This window comes from Polyergus mexicanus, unplaced genomic scaffold, assembly GCF_030449975.1.
Source record: "Polyergus mexicanus isolate NDT 795.1 unplaced genomic scaffold, iyPolMexi1.0 SCAF_15, whole genome shotgun sequence".
Lineage (NCBI taxonomy): Eukaryota > Metazoa > Arthropoda > Insecta > Hymenoptera > Formicidae > Polyergus > Polyergus mexicanus.
Genome location: NW_027223335.1, coordinates 2,988,477 through 3,009,143, shown reverse-complemented (window position 1 = coordinate 3,009,143; position 20,667 = coordinate 2,988,477). Strand labels below are relative to the sequence as shown.

The 20,667-nt window shown below is 34.6% G+C and overlaps 1 protein-coding gene across 4 annotated transcripts in view; it reads right to left on the bottom strand.

The window, feature by feature from the left end:
* LOC138939822 (dystrophin, isoforms A/C/F/G/H) overlaps positions 1-20,667 on the bottom strand; it is a 413,267-nt gene that overhangs the window by 353,896 nt on the left and 38,704 nt on the right. The gene's annotated exons all lie outside the window — the stretch shown is intronic.

Sequence of the window (20,667 nt, the reverse complement as noted above, 5' to 3'; positions counted from 1 at the left end):
TTCTCTACTCTGTATTAAGAATTTAATTTTCATTTCATCTATATTCGAAAAACTACAATAATAACGATATATAACATATAATAATTCAAAAAATTTAACAGCCTGTATTAATTAAAAGAACACGTGATTACTATATATCACAAAAAAGATATTAAATTCAAGTCAATGGTCATTCTGGATTAAATAAATGTCAAAATTTTATTGGTCTTATTCGTAAATAATTTAAAATATTATTTAATATATCAACATTATTTAATATATGCATCAGTTTAAATAAGATAATTCCTCAATGTGTATTGAGATAACCGTAAATAAGAATCAACCGCAATCTATTTTTTTTTTTTTTATCTACATCTCACATTTACTCTGCAATGACGAGTCATAGACTGTAACATCCAATTTAACTTCACTGAGAAATTTGTCCGAGGAAACCGTCATATTACATTCTCTATTCCTTTGAGACGTAAGTTCGAAATAGTCCTCTGTTTCTTGTATCGTTTGGCAATCGTCGAGACAAACCGATTCTCCATGGGATCCAGTAAAGCTTGCAAGCAAATCGAGATTCTGGTCGTGCATTCAGACAGTAAAAATAATGTCCGTAAGAAAGTATAGCGCGAAATCGCTACATCCATCTTTTATTTTCCAAGATCTTAGTTTACATTACTTTGAACTTTCTAATACGGTCATTATTTGTCCAAATAATATGTTAGTTCGAGATACGTTTAGCTATCATCGTCCCGTACTATGTTTTATTATAATTCGAAAAAAAAACTTGATGCGCGTGTTCGTCCTTTCCACGTGTAAAGTGCTTTTCGCGTTATACACAATCCACGCATACACGTATGCAAGTATAACGATACACGTATAGTATAAGCTTGGAAAGGCAAACGGCGCGACAAAAACGCAACTTGCGTCGAGACAACCTTGTATATACTATCAAGTCAGTATCGTATATAATATTTAATTAGAAAAGCTGTACACAAAAGCATTAGAAGAAATGAACATATATGCGAAATAGCCGAAGAAATGTGACATAGATATTGTAATAAAATCGCCCGATACATTTGATCTCTCTCTTTAAACTGATATTTTAGCAAATACTATTATATTTCAAGTAAACAAAAATACAATATATAATTGTAATTGAATTAATTAATTTTTTTAGCAGTCTCAAATACATGGTTAACAAATGCGTATATAAAAAATAGGATGTGCTACGAGTAATAAAAACAATTATTCAAATCCATATACATAATTCTGCGTTGGAGAAATCGGATTTCGATTTGTGATTAGAACGTTTTAAAAATCAATCTTTTATCACAATAATAATGTCGCGCGATCAACCGCGTTAATCGTTTGAGCCATCCGTTTCGCAGTGACCGCAGTTGACGTAATCTAATATGTCAGCCCAGATAAATGCGCGACGCGCTTAATACGAACGTTGGAAAACATATGAGAGATTAAACGGTTAAACTGCCGCCGTCCTTCCCCCTCCCCTCCCTCCCCCCCGTCTCCCGCAATCCCGGTTGTTATCCTGAGCGCGGGTATCAGTTGGCGTAGCAATTATAATGGACTTCCCCTTTGTAACGTATGGTACGAGACAAAGTTCTGCCACATGCACGGGTACATACATCGTAGGTCATAAATATGCATTCTGCGCTCAGGGTTACACAGTTACGCGCAAGCCGCGTAATACAGAGTATCCTGAGGGCGCGTGCGAAACGTCGAATTTATCGGCGACACGCGTGTAGTTTTCCATACAGCTTAAGCGGGCACGCATTGAGCTTCCTTTGCCTTGCGCCGAGTACTTAGCGCGCACGCTACTTGCCGCGCGTTATAATAAAATGACGCTGGTTAAAATGAGCACGAGAATTAAGACACGATTCGCTTAACGCGATCGAGCGTTAATGAAACTACACGCGCGCTCGTATTCGCGATTCGTGATTCGTAATTCGCGATTCGTGAACGAATACGCTGGCTTTACAAGAGCCGATGCGCTGCGGGTTGTCAACGCGGACATGGAATACGAGAGGATAAGGGGAAAAGTGGAATCACGGATATGCAATATTAATGTTGATATCCTAATTTTCATTCTAGCGATTTTATCAGTACAAGGATTATATTACAGACGCTTACGTAATCATCGAATAAATTAATTTCGCGTTACTGCGCAAGCACGGCGCACGCGTTATCGTTTTGCGGTCGCCGTTAATAATCCGGTGTTGGTATTGAAAATTAAATGAATGATTTTGTGGTCATGCATTCCGCTCATTCGCCTCCAGATACTGAAACCGCGACGATATGAATATTTTTCGTCCAACGGAGCAAGATATATTTCATGTTAAATAATAAAGATACGTAAAGAGATATACATACCGAGAAAAAAAAATTGTTAACTTGACTAAATTCGTCCAACTAATTACTATTTCTTTAATTGAAATATTTTAATATTTTAAGTCAAATATGACATATTAAATAATTAAATCTAACATGAGGTATATTTGATTTAAATATTTCACTTAAAGAAATAGTAATTAGTTGGACGAATTTAATCAAATTAACAACTTTTTTTTTTCTCGGTACAGTTTGCATTAAATTGTACTTTTATAATATGATATATAATTTTTAAATTCTATTTATATATATATATATAGCAAGCTATGCGCGCTATAAAGTAACATAAAAATTAATAAATATTTTTTATAATGCTAAGAATAGAAAATTAAATTATACAGTTTTTAAATATGTTTTTATAACGGATTCTTAAAATAATATCAAAAACAAAATATAAATATTTTGCTAATTATAATTATTTTATTTTATTATATTTCATGAAACGCAACTTTACTCTATCACGACAGATTTTTTATTAAAAGAGCCAAGTATCAAAAGGCTTTCACTATGTGCCGCATCAAATAATATATCATAATAATTCATCATTTATCATAATCAATATATCAATATAATAATTTCATTAAAGTGTATGCTACGAATAGCATTAGCTTTTGTGTAACGCGAATTGCGCAAGCTAGTACTAAATGGTACTATAGTAAAGGACATTTTGGCGCAACGATATACCAGAAAATCGCTTTATAAAGATTAACTATTGTCTTCTGGATGCAGGATAATCGAACGTTCAATGACTGGCTGCGCATATGAATCGTCGAATATGAGTTTCACGTCTACTCCGGTATCGCGATATGCAGCTCCGTGGATGAAAAGCCGGAGAAAAGCGGATAAAAAAGAAGCGACACGCGAAAAACGTCTTACTCGCGTATATTAAAAATGACGAGTTAAATACAGAAAAGCTTATTCACACACAAATCTTTCCAAAAAAAAAAAAAAAAAAATCAAATTTATATTATAAAATACGTAATAATTATCATAAAAACACATAAATATTATCTGAAACTTTCGTAAATGAAAAAAATTGTAGAATTTAATAACAAAAAATATAGAAATAATAATGAACAAAAATGCATAATATCCCCTTTCTAATATTCGCAAAATATCGAGAAAATAATGCCACGTGTTTACATATGACAAATATCATAAATCAAATGATGCGATACGTCGACTTTAATACAAATATATAATGATTCCAAAAATTAGCAAACTCTGACAATAATAGAATTAGTCGAGGATACCGGCAAGAGAGTTCATCGTATATAGGAAAAAAAGTTTCACGTGCACGTAAGATCATCAAACTAAGTTTACCCACGACTAAAGCCGTCGTTGTTCAGGACTCTCAACAATTCCCGACAAGCGCCAAGAACAACTCATATTTCTTCTCTCAAGCATTCCAGCCCGGCATCCTCTTGTCCGAACCACGAGGTAACCAGCTTTCAGTATTATATACGAGAGATTAACTTCCCGGCTCCTCCCCTCGCGAAAATATCTAACGCAAGCTCTCGACAGCTACATATTACTTTGCTATTAATACTGGCTCTTTATTTTTTCGGTACTTACATCAGATATTTCATAATAAAGTCATGCGACTCTCTCCGTACAGACTCCTTTATTTATTTTGGCACACTCGTATTATATATACTCCGAAGGAAAGATTATTACGAATCTATAAAGTAACGAACGACGTCGTGGTGTTTTATCGGTGAGAGGCACGTAAATCTATAACACTAACGATTGAAGAACTTTCATACGCGAAATATTAAATGCCGCCGAATAGCACGGTGAAAGATATCTCGCGTGATAAAAATCACAAACGCACAGGCACACGCACGGGATATGTATACTTTGCAAGTCCGGCTCGCGTCTCTTTTTTTCCACCGGAACTAACCCACCGCTATCGCGGAAATTTACTGCCCAGCAGTATAGAAAGACGGAAACCGCCTCGTGAACTGTAAACGCCGTTACCCCTTGATCGTCCGGGGTCGTACTGTGTTTTACCCCGTCGCCCCTTCTTTCGGCAACCCGGCCGCGCGAGAGAGTTCGCGGAGCGCAAGCGCCGTTTCCACGCGCTAGCGAAAAGCTCGAGCGGGGGGTTGCTCCCGCGGTCAATGTCAGCCAACATCCCTGACTCTGGCTCCTGATATCGAGATATAGCTACTTCGATGGCCCCTTTTTTTGGGGACCGACCATGCGCGATTCATAAGACGTCGCACGCTCTAAGCGTTCGCGTTGAATATACAATTAGATTAAAAGCTCCTTGGAATACGCACAATAATGAGTCACTTATGCACGTTACGTAATATAATAAATCTATCGTGTATAAATATTGTTGTGATATTGCTCCATCTGTTTATTTTCTCGTTGTCGCAGATATTAAAATATTTAAGGATGATCAAAGATTTCTAACGATATTTCAAAAATTCATTTTTCACGAGCGGCTGACAAAAAAGAAAAGTCAATATTTGTTGCGCGATTCAAGTATAATATAAAAAAAATATTTCATATTTTGTCACAGAGACAGATGCTATGTATAAATTTTGAAGATAAATACGTAACATAAAATATGAGAGAGAGAGAGACAGAGACAGAGACAGAGAGACAGAAAATATATATATATATATATACAGGCAAACGAATTAATCAAAATGCTCGTGATTCTATTTCGACGAGAAATTCGTGAAACTATATAATCGCGAACAGACAGTAATAACTCCTAGAATATCGAAGGATTTATTTTGAAAAATTCAATGTATTAGCGTAATTAATTTTCTCTACAAAACCGTTGGACATTTATTCGGGAGACTATGGTAAATTCGATTTGCAACCGCTTCCACCGGAAATTATCTTGATGCAAAGTGCTTACAGTCGATTAACGACACCACCAGACATTTCTCATTCCGCTTTAACCCTGTAGGAAGCTCCTGAATATTAATGTACTAATGTCGAAAGCAACGCGATCCGGCTTGTCAATACTTCTACATTCCTAATGCATCGCTTCAACGGCATATTGTACTTCAACTGCAGAATACACCAATCACCATACATCGATAATACGTCGATTTTCAATACACAGAGATTCTCCATTTTCCATCGTAAAACAAGCGCTGCTCTCGTGTCAAAGCGACGCGCAAATGGCTGCTCAGACACGCGTACGATAAACCACTCTCGCTCATGAATACCAACGTAATACAGGATTTCGGCGATGGTATCTCTGGGGTTTCCGGTATAACGCTACAGAGCTCTCGCGTGTGATAGGACAGACCCTGATGGGAGTATATATTGACAAGGCATTAACATTGCATAATTGCGAAACATACATTTGGGATATATTTCGATAAAGGGAGCGATAACGAAATACTAACTCTTGTTTTACGATTATCTATGTACAAATAATAAGTATGTATGATTATGTGTGTGCATATGTATGCGTGAGTGGAAAGAGAATATTTGACTTTTGCATCCTCAAGTAGCATCTGTAGCGAACCACGTGCGCGGGCATGGAAAATGCTCGGTTTGTTACAGCTGCATTTGCAAAGCAAAATAGGAATATTGCGAAAGCTCATAGAAATACGTTGCTGAAATAGCGAATGAAACTGGACAACTGCATACAAAACCATACACATAGAAAGCAATATTTTTTTGATACTCCGATCATTGTATTCGTTCGAAATATTACATGCGGGCACGTATATTACAATCAATCCTACGTATCGCGAGATGATACTTTCACAATGGAATGCACTACAAATGTTGATCTTTGCATTAAATAGCAAAATATCAGACAATATGGTTGCGCTCTCTATCTCTTTTTTTATATCAGATAAATAATAATAAGATAAAGAAGTAAAGTATATTTTTTAACTTCTTATAAAATTAAATAATGCTTACAAAAGAGCGTGAAATATTAAATTTGTAATATAAACATCTCTATAAAATATAAATCTGGCTTTATCCGTTACTCTCTCTCTCTCTGTCTCTCTCTCTAAATGAATATCGCTTAGTTAATTCCTTTTCTATAAAAATTAATACAAACTGCGAAGACTCATTACGATTTAATTTCGTTACATTTAATATCTTTATATTATATTTTACACCATGTAAAAGTTAGAACAAATAATGAGTTGTTCTAAATTAAACTACATGTGTCTCAGAATAAATATATCTGTAATATATACATATATGTATGTATGTATGTATGTATGTATGTATGTATGTATGTATGTATATCCAATTTCTTCGCCAATCTAGATTGAAAATTTAATTGAAACAAATGTCAATTGATGCGTAGATGTATACATATCGAGTGCTCACACTATCTAAAGCTTGCAATATTTCGAGTTGATAAAACTCATAGTTGAGTTATTCGGCTAAAATAATTAAACAAACAGAGATGGAAAAAATAAAAAATATATCGAGAATATAACGATCGCGTTAAAAAATGACAAATATATAATTAAATTATCTGAAAGCCGATGAATCGCACGATTATTGCATTACATTTAACAGAAGAATTAGTATTCTAAAGATTTGTTAAACTGTTTATAATTACAATTTCCATTTTTTTACTTTATTATAAAAAATGATCTGCATGCGATAAACTGCCTCCTTTAATTACTAATAATTTCGCAAATTTTTTTCTCGTGCTCGAATTTTATTAAAATTAGAAAATTATTATTATAGTCAACTAAAATTATCCCTTTCGTCTCACCAATTGAAAAATTCAACATTATATTGTACACGTAAAGACACAAAGTACAATCAAACTTTCGAAATGTCAATACGCCAATCAAAGAACAAGAGATGGTAGTTTGCTTGTGTGTACCACGGTTTCGCCCCGAGCACTTTTCATCCCTTCTCTCCTCGAGACTTTTGTTTCACGGGTTAGCAATAATGCCAATTTTTCTCGAATTTTCTTGAATCTCGCTCGCGCTAACGGAAGAAAGATACAGCAGAAAGAAACGAAAGAGAAGAAGAAAGAGGAGGGGAAAAAAGACAGAGCAGCAGCATGTGGAAGGACGCCAACAACGGAACACGCACGATTTACGATGCGTCCCCGAGGAACACACTGATTTCGGATGTTTCTCACCGATCCTCTCCTACACCCATCGCCTATCGTGGTCATGCCAAGATATCGCACGAGAACACTTTTCGCCGCGAAGATAGCGTGGCTTGCGAGCGTAAGTGCTCGAAAGCCGATGTTAACCCGGGTTGGTTTGCCACGGATATATGAAATGCCACGGACGCAGTCGATCGGCACCATTGAAATCGATCGCGGTGATATCGCGACGGGACAATTGGCGAGATTCGTAAGAATTCCTCAGAACGAATTCTGATGGCGATAATACTTTTCCCCCCTTCATCATTTACCATTTATTTTGCGCGCTATTGAGCATCTACATACTTTGATCACTGACTCATAAATCGTGAACGGCAAAACGGATACATTAACTACGAATTAACTACGAATCGATATAATTGCGCTATACCCGATTAAATCCGAATCAAACTTAGAAATAATAAATTAAAATTCACGATTTCGGCAAAAAAACATTTTGTTCATTAATTTTTTAAATAGTTTACATTTTTCAAGATTTTTGAGATCAAAGCTGATATAACAATTATTTTCTACACACAAAGAAGACAAAAAGCTGAGATAAGTGAAATACGCATAAAATATCAAATATAGACTACAGCGAGATAATATAGTAAAGATAATATTACAATTGAAACGTGAATGGAGAGCAAGCGAAGAATTGAAAAAGCGACAGGTTCCGGAAAAATAGAAACGTGATAATGCTGGCCTATTTGTGTTGAGAATATTAATCATTGACCAAGGGATAAATCTTTTTTTTTCTTTTTTCTTTTCTTTTTTTGCTCGATTCAAATCACAACCAATGCTCATAAGTCGAGCTTCCCGCCACGATAAATTCACATGGCGCACCTGCTACCATTCGTGGCACCCTCACGCATTCATCCTCGGTGACGAACGAGAGAGGGTGGCGAGCGAAAGAGGACGCGGAGTAAGAGGGAGAATGTCAATGAAAGGCGGAGATTTTTCAATATTCTATTCTTCGCGCCGCCGTAAGTGCATGAGAATCACCGCGCGATACCCGTTAGAGGAAGGAGGAGAAGAGAGCGCATCATCATTGCTTCTCGTTCCTCAGAATCGCGCGCAAGTGAAACGGGTGAGCAAAAAAATTGCTACACGCAAACCAAGCGGCGTAAATTAATGAGATCGCGCTTTCGACGCGCGCTTCTGAACAACTTTGCTGCTCGAGCCCGATACTCTCGTACTCGAGAATAAAAATGTCTCCGATCGATAAAAAAAATAATTGCGCACTATTAAAATCCCCGTTCCGATTCGGCTGCAGATTGCTTTTAACCTGAATCGCCAATGCTGGCAAATGGCTTTCATCCACGCAAATAAAACGACTGTCAATCTCACGCGATCTATACCCAAGGTTCTAGCGAGAGCGGTGAAGCAAACGGGCGGTCGGAATTTTTTCAATATCCCATTTCCACGGCGGCAAGATGGCCAACGAAGAAACAAATTGCCTAACCAATAATCATGAAAACACGGAAAATAAATTCTCTTTATCGAGCCGCGCTTACCATCGTATTTATATTTGTCTTTTTTGAAAATATACAAGCTGAAAAATGATCAGTATATAAATTTGCAATCAGATAGATGTAACAAGCATCGATGGAAAAGAATTGCAGCACCTATAGACAGTATTATATTTTTTTGACCTGGAAATATAAACGTCGATATCGAAACTTGATTCAATAATCTTGAAAGCAAACAACGTACCTTCGACATTTTCAAAAAAAAGTCGCTATCAAAAATTATAAAAGTGATGTAACGAGGGAAAACTGATAGATACATATTTTACTCGATATGGTATTATGACTATATTACTATCCTTTTTTTTCTCTTTCTTTAACGATATAAAATATTTATAATTTAATTTATATAATCTTAATGCTTTTCCCGTATAATCTCTTCTTTCGTGCTTTACCACTTTGATCTAAGTTCCTTGGTTCATTGGTAGTTTCTAATGTTCGAATTGGCAGGTCAATCTAACATCGCCGAGTTTCGAGTATTATTCCAAGACAAATTATGCAAAGCTGCTCCTCTCTCCTGCCCGCGTCGCATCCTTCACGTTGCCCTCTGCGTTCGCCCCATTTGCCATTAATCTTGTCCATTGTTCTCTGGCCGTGCGAAACTACGGATTCTAGAGCCGTCGCATATTATTCCCCCGTGCCTCGCACTCCTTTGACCTCGTCGCCTCCTTGCGCAGTTTCTCGTTCTAAAGTTTCGCGGGAGATGATCGCGCCACTGCCACGATGAGAAGAGAACGAGGAAACTCTAGTATCGCAAACTTGCGCTTCAACATCCGCTATATGTAACGTACACGCATTATATGTATATACAACGTTCACGTTACGTGATATCATCGATAAATATATGATAAATACAATATGCATAAGTAAATCGTAAGATACGCGTAAAATAGTCGACGTAGAATATCGTAAAATGGAGAGAAAAAAGAAAATGCGACGACGCATTGTTTTCTCAATATACAATAATAACAATAATGTGGCATGATAATCAAGAAGATGCAAAATAAAAATAGAAGATAAGAAAAAATAAAAATGAGATAAAATATTTTTCCATTATATTTTTCCACATAAAATTAGAAGTTTAGTTTTATAATAGATTGCATCTATTTATATATAAATTTTGAATTTTGTTTCTAAATGGTATTGTAAATTTTTAATTTTATAATTGCAAATGCGTTTCTATATCTTTTTTAATCTTATCATTCTCTAATTTTTATAATTTTAATTTCTTTATACAGATCATCACATATTTATATCCTTCTTGAAAAAAGTCAGAATTCCACTTCAATATTTCGAATTTTTATTCCATTTAACATTTTTATCTATTTTTGCATTGTGGAAAATTATCGAATATTACAAGCGAAATACTCACAATACTCGTAACATACGAGTGACAAAAATCGAGACTCTATATAATTATGCGATAGATATAAATGCAAAATACTTCTTAGCGATGACGAGAAAAGAATTAATGCACCAATAACTACGATTCTTAAATATAAAATCACCTGTGCTATCTTGGGAAAAAAAGAATTTATTAACAATGAAAGCTCGCGCAGCATCCAGTCCACAGAGTTTCGTGTATGGAAGTAATAGCGTGTGTGAGCGAAATCAAAGTTTTCTTGATCTCAAACCTCATTGTTCCTTTTCGAGAAGTATTCTTTTTCATCCCGAAACTCAGCTGGGGAAGTTCTCCCCGCGGACACGATCGTCCCGAATTCATTACGCTGCTGCCCAAAATGGCAAGAGAAACGAGCGCGAAGATGCAACTATGTTGAAAGAAGGCAAGACCACGAGGAAGAAATAAATTCATGAAAAATTCGATAAATTACGCGATACAACCGAACAATAAGTCTTAGCATAGCATAATTACGCTAAAAAAAAACTCAATAATACTCACGTAACGATTTTCTAATTAACAAAGATTGTTCAACATGTTAAAATCATACTGCGATCATACGTAATAATTATATTAGCATAAAAATTACAATGTTATTGAAATTATGAAAAATATACTTTCTTAATGAATAATAGTAATTTAAGGACAATATTTGTATTATTATAACAAACACAAAAGTCATTCTAAGCAAAAACCTATGTTAAATTTTTTATAATGAAGCTTCCTTATCGAACCAGATTTCAACATGTTTAACGAAAAGTTAAAAGTTCCGCGAAATGGAGATCATGCGTAAGTAGGAACGAATGCCTTTTAACCGTTAACGAACTCTCATTTTTCAGCGTAGAAAAAAAGCGTTTACAAAAAATATTAAAAAGATTGGCGACCTTGTTCAGCTCGCACTCGCTTGCAGAGCTTTAACATTTTGTACGAAATGTCTGTTCTAACAATAAATCACAGTAAATAACAGTAATAATAGATGTAGTACTAAATCTTCGTCCTTTATGGACTTCATTTCCTGAATTGTCCCAAAGGAAATATTCAAGCAGAAACGATGAGCATAATAAGCACTGCAATACCTAGATACAATTTGCATTATACTTCCTTTTGTAAATCCGTTATATCAAATAAATATAAAAATGTATATATATGTAATAAAAATAAATTTAAAGCAAAAATATAGAGTATTTCATGAATAAGCTTTCAATAATGCAAATAAATAATAAACCTACCAGTTTTAATTAATGTCAAATGGATATTACGTTTAACTTTTCAATATATTATTTACATTAAAAATTAAAATTTAAGATATTTAAAGGCTAATTAAATTATTGCTATGGAGAGAAATCGATTGTAAATCGTTTTAAACATTTGGAAATAAAATTAATATTATTTATTCAACGATACATTTCGATGCTATATACGATTTTTGAAACATACTATGGATGGATGCGACGACAACAGACGAACGAAGGAAATTCGAGTAAGCAAAACAATAAGCAAACAAAATAAACATGAGTTTGTTAATCTCGCACGTATGTACGAGATCACATCGTGGCCTCGCTGTGAAAGCAGTAATCAAACTTCGATTCGTACAAGCCGAACAAGCCCAAACCTAGCTCCATTTAAGAGGTTGCTATCCTCCGGTTATATTTCCTGCATGCGTACGATTTCCGGCACGCGAACCTAACATCCGTGCTAATTTAACGAACGTCGATACAAGCGTCGAAATCATCGTCAATTTAACGCCGAATCACACGCATGTTGATAGCATGTCGAGTTAAGCGAAATAAAAAAAAAGATAGACAAGATATTTGCCGCGCCACAATAGATTCGTAACAGATTCTTAGAAAATGCATTGATAAGATCGCGAACGTAATGTAATCCGTGCATACAAGGTTTAGAGTAACCGACGACCATCTATATCTCTATGCAGGAAAGACATCGTGACATGCAAAATAAGATCAATGCTCCAACTTCTGACCTCGGTAACGACTGTTGCGGGACTACCTCGCATTTCTTCTTCCCTCTCCCCGCTCCTCTTGTCGCATTAGTAAACTGCCTGTTTCCTATGGCACAGCCACTAACTGTTACCCTCCTCTTAATGGACCGTTTACTCCGACCGACCGACCGACCGACCAACCGACCCACCACCGTCAGATTACAAGCTTGACCGCCGTGGCTACACTTGCTTAGGCTCTCTCCTAACCCACCACTTCGGACTAAAGGGCAGCTTGATTGTCGGTAGCGTAATGAACGTGGCTCAAACGAAGCCGAAACACGCGTGTGTATTTTTACGGTACTGTTTGTACGGCACCGTTACGACGTTCACGCGATCGTGAAATCATATTCGAAAGCTTATCGAGCGGTAGACAAAAATACGTTATTACTTAAAAATTTTAATTTTTAGCAAGATCAAAAACTCTGTAAAACAGTATTAAAATCATTCCATCATTAAAACTACATTTCTTGATTTGATTGGATTTAAAAAATAGATCGAATATCAATACAGCATACATGTTAAGAAATCACTTTCTAAATTTAGAAAAAAATTATAATCATAAATATAAAAAGAATTAAAATAAATAGTTAATAAAAATAATTTTAGATAAAGCTTTAAATGTTTATGATATAAAAAAAAACAATGTAATCGCGGTATGTAAAATTTATTATGCAAATAACATAGTAAAAAAAGAAAAGAGATATAATACAATTAAAGTCGATAATAATACAATTAAAGTCGATAACAGTAAACAAAAAAAATGATGCCACGAGGCGTGTTCTTGTTTTGTACGATATTATATAAGAATTTTGTGAAAAGAATGAAGTGAAATGCACGTCGTTGCAAAATAAAGTATAATAAAAGCAACGGCAAATCATTTTCGCGGCTGCCACCCCTCCCTCTCTATTTAAACAAGAACAAAGGAGAATATTCGGCGCAGACGCTGGCATCGAATGACGGCCAGCCGAATGTAGATTCGAATCGATATATGTATTTCGAAAATAAATAAACATATATATATATATATATATATATATATATATATATATATATCAGCCAATTCATAATGTCAGCCAACTTTTTTAACACGAGTTAGTATAAAATATCTTCTCGCTAGCTATTTGCTTTTTTCGAGAAAGTACGAAAGCATACTGTAATTTTCACAATTCATAACAACATTTTATTATAATTCGCGAAATTCGATTATCGATATTATGACGAATATTTCAGTATTTTTTCGTATGAACTTTTATGTTTTTTATATTACGACAATTATTTCAAGATTGTAAGGAAATTCGGTCTCTTTCGTAGAATGTAAATTCCTCGCGAAACAGAAGAAAAAAAATTCAATATTCCTGTATTGTAAATTAGTTTTTATAACGTAGACGCTCTATTCGGAATAAAAACAATATTGCTAAGAAACAGTTGCGGTTCAGCAGTTATCGAAAACCAGAGGTTAACTTTTCTAGCCGTGTGACATTTCATATAAAGACTTCTTAACTTCTTTAACTTTTTCTTCAAAAAAAAACTTTGCTTTCAAAGAACCGCCAATCCCGTTTATTTCGACATCCGTAAAATACGAACATTAAACACAAGCTTGTAATCGGACAAGGAAAGAACAGCAACATGCTTATTTGATAATAGGTAATGAACTTTTATTCAAGAGTATCAATTTCGCTTAATCGTCTTAAATCATCATTGAATTAAAATAAATCGCTTTGTCAATATGTTTTTAATAACAAGCAATTAATTTGATACTGCATCGTTTTCATATGAATCATTTACTTAGATATATATAAATTAATTTGCGCATGTTTCGTTAAAAGTGAATAAAAAGCTACTCCACAATCCAAGCTGCGAAGCCATTGTTTGCAATAAATCAAGCGAAAAGAAGAATAAAATTGTGGAATTGCGCTATTATCATTGATATTACGTTAATGAGAAAGCCCGCATTATTTATCGAGTACGATAACGATTCTCTAATGGATTGCCGAAGAAAAAGGCACGAAGAAGTTGAAAATGAAACGGTATCATTCATTGAATAATTGTAAGTAAATTCATTCAGATTGTTTACATAACATTTCATTAATAATGAAATGCGGAAAGAGAGAAGTGCGTTTTGTACAAAAATTTAGATAATAATTACGAATGATAAGAGTGAAATAATATAAATTGCTGCAACTATTAGTAATATATACAATATTACGAAATAAAATAATAATAAAATAATATTTTGCATTGTAAAATAAGGATAATTAATTGACTCTATCATAAAAATTATATGTCAATGTTATTTCGTACGCATGAAATATTTGAAAGCAAAGCATAATTAATACTATTACTTAAACTGTACTTTTTAATCAATATACTCTCACAAGCATAATATGATTTAACAAATGCAGTCAATGAAGGAGAGCACAGAAACGACGATACTTCCCTATTCTTGGATCACTGTTTGCCGAGTATTCTTCAGGCGTTATCCGAATCCTTACGCGACTCACGTTTTATCGGAGGATACTCTGTATCGAGAAGTTGGCGGTACTAGTCTCTTCAGCACGCGGATTTTTCGCAAAAGAGCTACCGCCTCGTTACCGAGCTGGTCTCAGAAGCTAGTGAACAATCCGCAGGTTTCTTCGCGTACATTTAAAAATCTTTTACGTGAATATACACATCTTTATGGCGGAAATATTAGTCTTCGCGATTTCTAATATCAATATTCAAGATGAGACCGAATGATGTAGGAAAATAATATGCACATTTCGTAACTCGCAAAATATAAAATACAACCTTTCTTGATCGATCGGTGCTTTTATCGCCGCCGTATCAAGCATCCGTTCCACGGCAGCGACAAAAGTACGTTCGAGGAGAGGCCATTTACAATGAATTTACGACCTACGGTAGGTGCTGATCCTCGAGGAAAGCGTCGTCGATCTCGGCGCGAAACGACTGGTCTCGTTAACCGGAAACATCGACCACAAAAAGTTGGTAGTCGCCACGGAAACGATCGAATATATACCCAGCCGCGGCGATCCCGATAAAACTCTGATGACTCGTCGTACCAGCATCCGATCGCCTCTTGGTGGTCTCACGGGTCGTATGATCGAGAGGGTCTGTCACGCGCGAACAATCAGAAACGTCAAGAGAACATTGCAGGTAAAGAGAGAGAAAGAGAGAGAGAAAGAGAGAGAGAGAGAGAAAAGATTCGATTTCGACGAGTTACATCGTGATTGTCTCGGAAACGATCAAACTAAAATCGTCGTTACGTAAAAGTTATAAACGAGCGTGAATTGCAAAGTGATTTCATTCCGCAGGGATTTCTTTATGTGCTCGCGCAGCAAAATGGAAAGTCTCAAGGAAAGCCGAGAATCGCCATCGGCTGACTTCGTATTGCGGCTGTACGCGATTTACGTGCTGCTATACCTCCTCGTTCTCGTGCTGGACTATTTTTTATGGACGAGTAAATTTTGGTTTCCCCCATTTCGAGATCTCGTTGATGAATCATCCGCACAGCTGCGTGACAAACTTTGTTTGCGACAAATTATGAATTTACTTTTTCCGCGGAAATACGATTCCACGATCTGACACGTGAGAGATATTAATAATTCTCTGTCATAAATAAATCACACTAGCTAATACGACTTATCCTGACTTATTGATTATTAAATGTAGCGTTTATTATTAATCGCATGTGTTTTTATTATAAAATGTATATAAAGTATTTCAATAAAAATCACTAATATACAATAAATAAAAGCGTCGTGTCAAAACAGCAGAACACGCTTTCACGGCTACATTTTTCAGATCGTATCCGATTTGTACAATGTATGCGGTAGCACCACGAATTATTCATAAATTCCTTTCGGCGCTCCAATGAAATATACTGTGCAACGCAATCAAATATTGTTACATGGATAGTATGAGCATCACCTATTTATCATAATTTGCACAAGTTATGCGGCAAGTTTCTTCACTCGCTTAAAAAAAAAAATTACTCTAAATAAGCTAAAGGGAAAAGTCATGTTTGCATGTTGAGCGTATCTATTATCACGACTGTATCAACAATAACATCTTCAAGTCAATATTTTATTCTGAAGAAGAATCTTCAAATATTCTGTTTTCCCAAACCAAAATTTAATAAAAATAGAATATTGCTATTTTTACTTTTTTACTCTATTTTTGTAAGCATATCAATATTCCATTTTTATGAAATTTTTATTTGAAAAAACGTTATTCTTGCGAGACTTGACCCAAGTGTCAAATAAAAAGATTTCTTGTTTTGATGCGCTGAATTCCTCTTCAATTTGAACATGTAAATCTGGGACACCCTATATAATATATCAACGAGATCGATATATAAAGAGAATTGATATAAGTATAATATTATTGATATAAGTATAAAATAGTCGATACAAAAATCAGAAACGATGCGTGAATATAATAGAATCAGAATACAATAGAACATCTCGAAAGAAAAAGAAGATATTGAAACAGAATGAGAGAGGGTGCATCGCATGAAAAGGATCCCAGGCTCGCTAGACCAACGAGTCCGTAAACGCAGTTGACGTCGCAAGAATCTATACACCCTCTATCCCTACCCTAGACGAGAAACCTTATTTCTGCGTCGAATTGAATCATTCCTACGAGAGTGCAGAATGCGATCGAGGGTGGAATGGAGATGGGATATACTCGGCTTTTACGTGAGATGCAGCAATATAGCGGACCGAGCCGACAAAAAGAACGTGATGCCGTATATCATTCAGCGGTTAATGTGTAAGCATCCTCCCCCTCTCCGCAATATACATTAATTAATTATTTAGAGATGATAAAAGTATCGAAGTTGATTTATTCGTATGATATATTTATATGCTGCGAAATATAAATTACTCAGGGTTGGAAAGTAACGCGTTACTTGTAACGTCGTTACCATTACAGTTACTTTTTTTCGGTAACGATCGTTACTTTTTTCTGTTTGTAACGGTAACGGTAACGTCGTTACATTTTTACAGTAACGGTTACGAATTAGCCGCTACTTTTATCGTTACTTTTTGATTCTTTGTTATCTTATTTCTATTCAATAGATAGATGTATTTTTTTGAAAAATATTTTGTAGCCTTCTATATCATAGGCTGCATTCCGATAGTCAGAACTGCCAGTACTGAAAATCTATACGTAACGTAAATTATTTTTTACAATATTGGCAATGAATATTGAAATACACTCTTAATAATATTATCAATATTTAAAAAGAATGTTTGATAAAAATTATCGACAAAATTGGGATTTGTAATTTACGATTTAAATTCCTATAAAGATAAGTGTATTAAAAAGTAAAGATATTAACATAAAAAAAATTAGAATCATTAAATAAGTTTTAATATAAAAAAAACGCTCGCTATATAGAGACTAATTTAGAGTTTTTAATTTTAACTTAGATTATTACATTTAATATTGATTATTAAATAATTTTATAATCTAATAGCTTATCTTATAGCTTTATTTTATCGTTACTTTCTAAGTAACGATAACGCGTTACTTTTTACAAAAAATAACGGCAACTTTTATAGAGTAACGTTCCCAAGCATGTAAATTACTTGTCCCAAGTACATTTTAATCGAAATTACGTAATACATCGATTCGCCAGAGACTACGTCTTTCGCACTCCGGAATCATTATTTCACTCATTCATCACTCTACACATCCGTCTTTCGCCCGTTCCATCGTCGATCGCTACTACTTCAATCATAATCAACGCGTCATACGTGAACATCAGTAGGAATATCGATGATACACAAGCCGATAAAATCACTCTATATGAAACTACACGCTTTGACGATACAATAAAATTTCCACTGTCGACTTCTACCTTCGCGCTATCTTTTCATTCTATTAACGATACGAACGAAATATAAATGAGTCGCAAAATTCACCCTTCACATATTGTACATATGTGCTCTGATATTAAAATATATGTTCCTACATATACGTATATTCAGAATCATTTAAAAATAATACTTAACATCTGATTTGATTCACATAAACACTTGTGTAGCTCAATATGTTTAGCGTATAAATAATAGCGAAAGAAAGGTTATTTTTCTAATAAAGATCCTAATTTTGGTAAAACTGCATAAAAGGTAACACACCTTCGATTTAATCGCTACTTAAATATGTTGTAGGGAAGATTTTTCCGAGTAATTCCCTTTTAACGAACTGCGAGAAATAAATGAAATACATTATTGACGAAATAACCATGAGTATTTATATACCTATCCCGTAAATGTAAACAAACACTTTTTTCATGTCTGCTCTACAAAAATACAACGTAAACTAACTTTATTTTTCCTAATATTACTTTATAATACCTGAGGAAAAGCATTAAAACTGTGAAATTTCAATTTATTATATCTCCTAAACTAATGCCGTCCCCCACTTATTTCTTGCGGGAAATTACTCAGAAAAACCTCCCCTACGATATATTTAAGTAGCGATTAAATCGAAGATGTATCACTTTTTACGCAGTTTTATCCTAATTTTCTCAAAAAAAAAAAAAAAAAAAAAAAAAAAAAAAAAAAAAAAAACGTATACAAACTCTTTAGAGATGTCAGATTCTAACAAAAAAAATACCTCCTCTTTTAATTAAAATAAAAATAAAATAACAATCCTAAGAAAGCAATCGTACGAAGAGAAAGGAATTTTAAAGGAAGAGAATTGAGAATTTTTCCGAGCTCCATCATTCATAATGATAAACGACATTAAAAATATCGTAAAGTGTATCCAAGTATCCCTCGCTATTAATAATCGCGTTAAATAAATGGAATTAATATCTCCGTCTAAGTGGCCGAACGTGGAACAAGGACTCTCGTATTCAAGAATTCATGGCGTGCTGAACGCGCGCGATCTTCGGCTAAGAGAGAAATAATAGAGGGTCAGCTGTGCGCAGCGGGGATGTCATCAGCAGTCGCGGCATAAAAAGCTGCCTCCCTCGTACAACAACATCGTCGTGCAATTAACACATACAATACAATTCCGGCGTCAGCGCGCAACGGAACAAGCTTCAATATTTCTCGTTTGTTATTGTTTATAAATTATATGTCAAAATTTTTATCCGTTTAACACGACGCATAACGTAGCAAGCAAATACGACACCTTAGATGAGCGATTGATTTGATAACGAAGAGCCATAGAAATGGAAAAATAATCGCTCACGGATAATCTAACTCTTGTTGTAAAAGTGCTAAAAAATCAGCGAACTTGTATGTTATTTCGATTATCTTATCTCGACTATTATTTTAATTATCACAATTTATTCATATATTTTAGCAAAAATATCGTTAGAGAAAAGATAAAAGAACGAATTTAAAAGAAATTAAGAAGAAAAATTTTTATATGAATATATGTATATGCGTTCGTTAAAAATTCGACTTCCGTCATAAAAAGTTCAACGCGACTCATAGTTGTTAATCATACTTGATGTGGAGAGAAAAGTTGATGCAGAAATTTAAAACTTTTAACAAGCAGATTCGTTAACAAAAATTACGAACGTAAATGTATCCTTAATTGATAGACGACCGTTACCGAGTATTTAGTTTAAAGCGGCTTTTTCGGAGACGGTTGAATTCTCACAGTTGTCATCACAGTTCACAATGGATTCGGCTAATCAGCATGAATGCGACTAATCCGCTTTCAAAACAACATAATATCGCGTCACGAAAGTTATGGGGATGCTAATCCGCTTTACTTAGCCGCAGATATGATCTGTGCGCGAACGAAATAATCGCACACTCAGTATCGCTTTGTGCTTTGCACATCGCGTCGATAAACTATGACAATAACTGTCCGCGCTAATGTCATTATATTTGGAAGAAACGCGCGTACGTCCGTAAATTTAATTTTCAACAAAAATCATAATATTCATAAGATCGAAAAAGCCAAAAAAGACCAGTTAAATAATATTCATTATTTTTAACACGTAATTTTCTACTCAGAATGATATAAACGACAAGCATAAAGTAATTTAATTTAAACGTTCTATGAACATTTTAAAGGGAGAAATAGTTTTGTTGTAAAAATAATATTTAAATTACGATCAAACTTCTTTTCAACAAAATGGAGCATAATATTTTTAAATCATTCTCAATAAATTATATCGTAAATAATATATATAATTCTTGATCAATATAAAACTTTCACGAGAGTGCTTTATTTCTATAAATGTCCGGTTGGATAAATTGTGTAA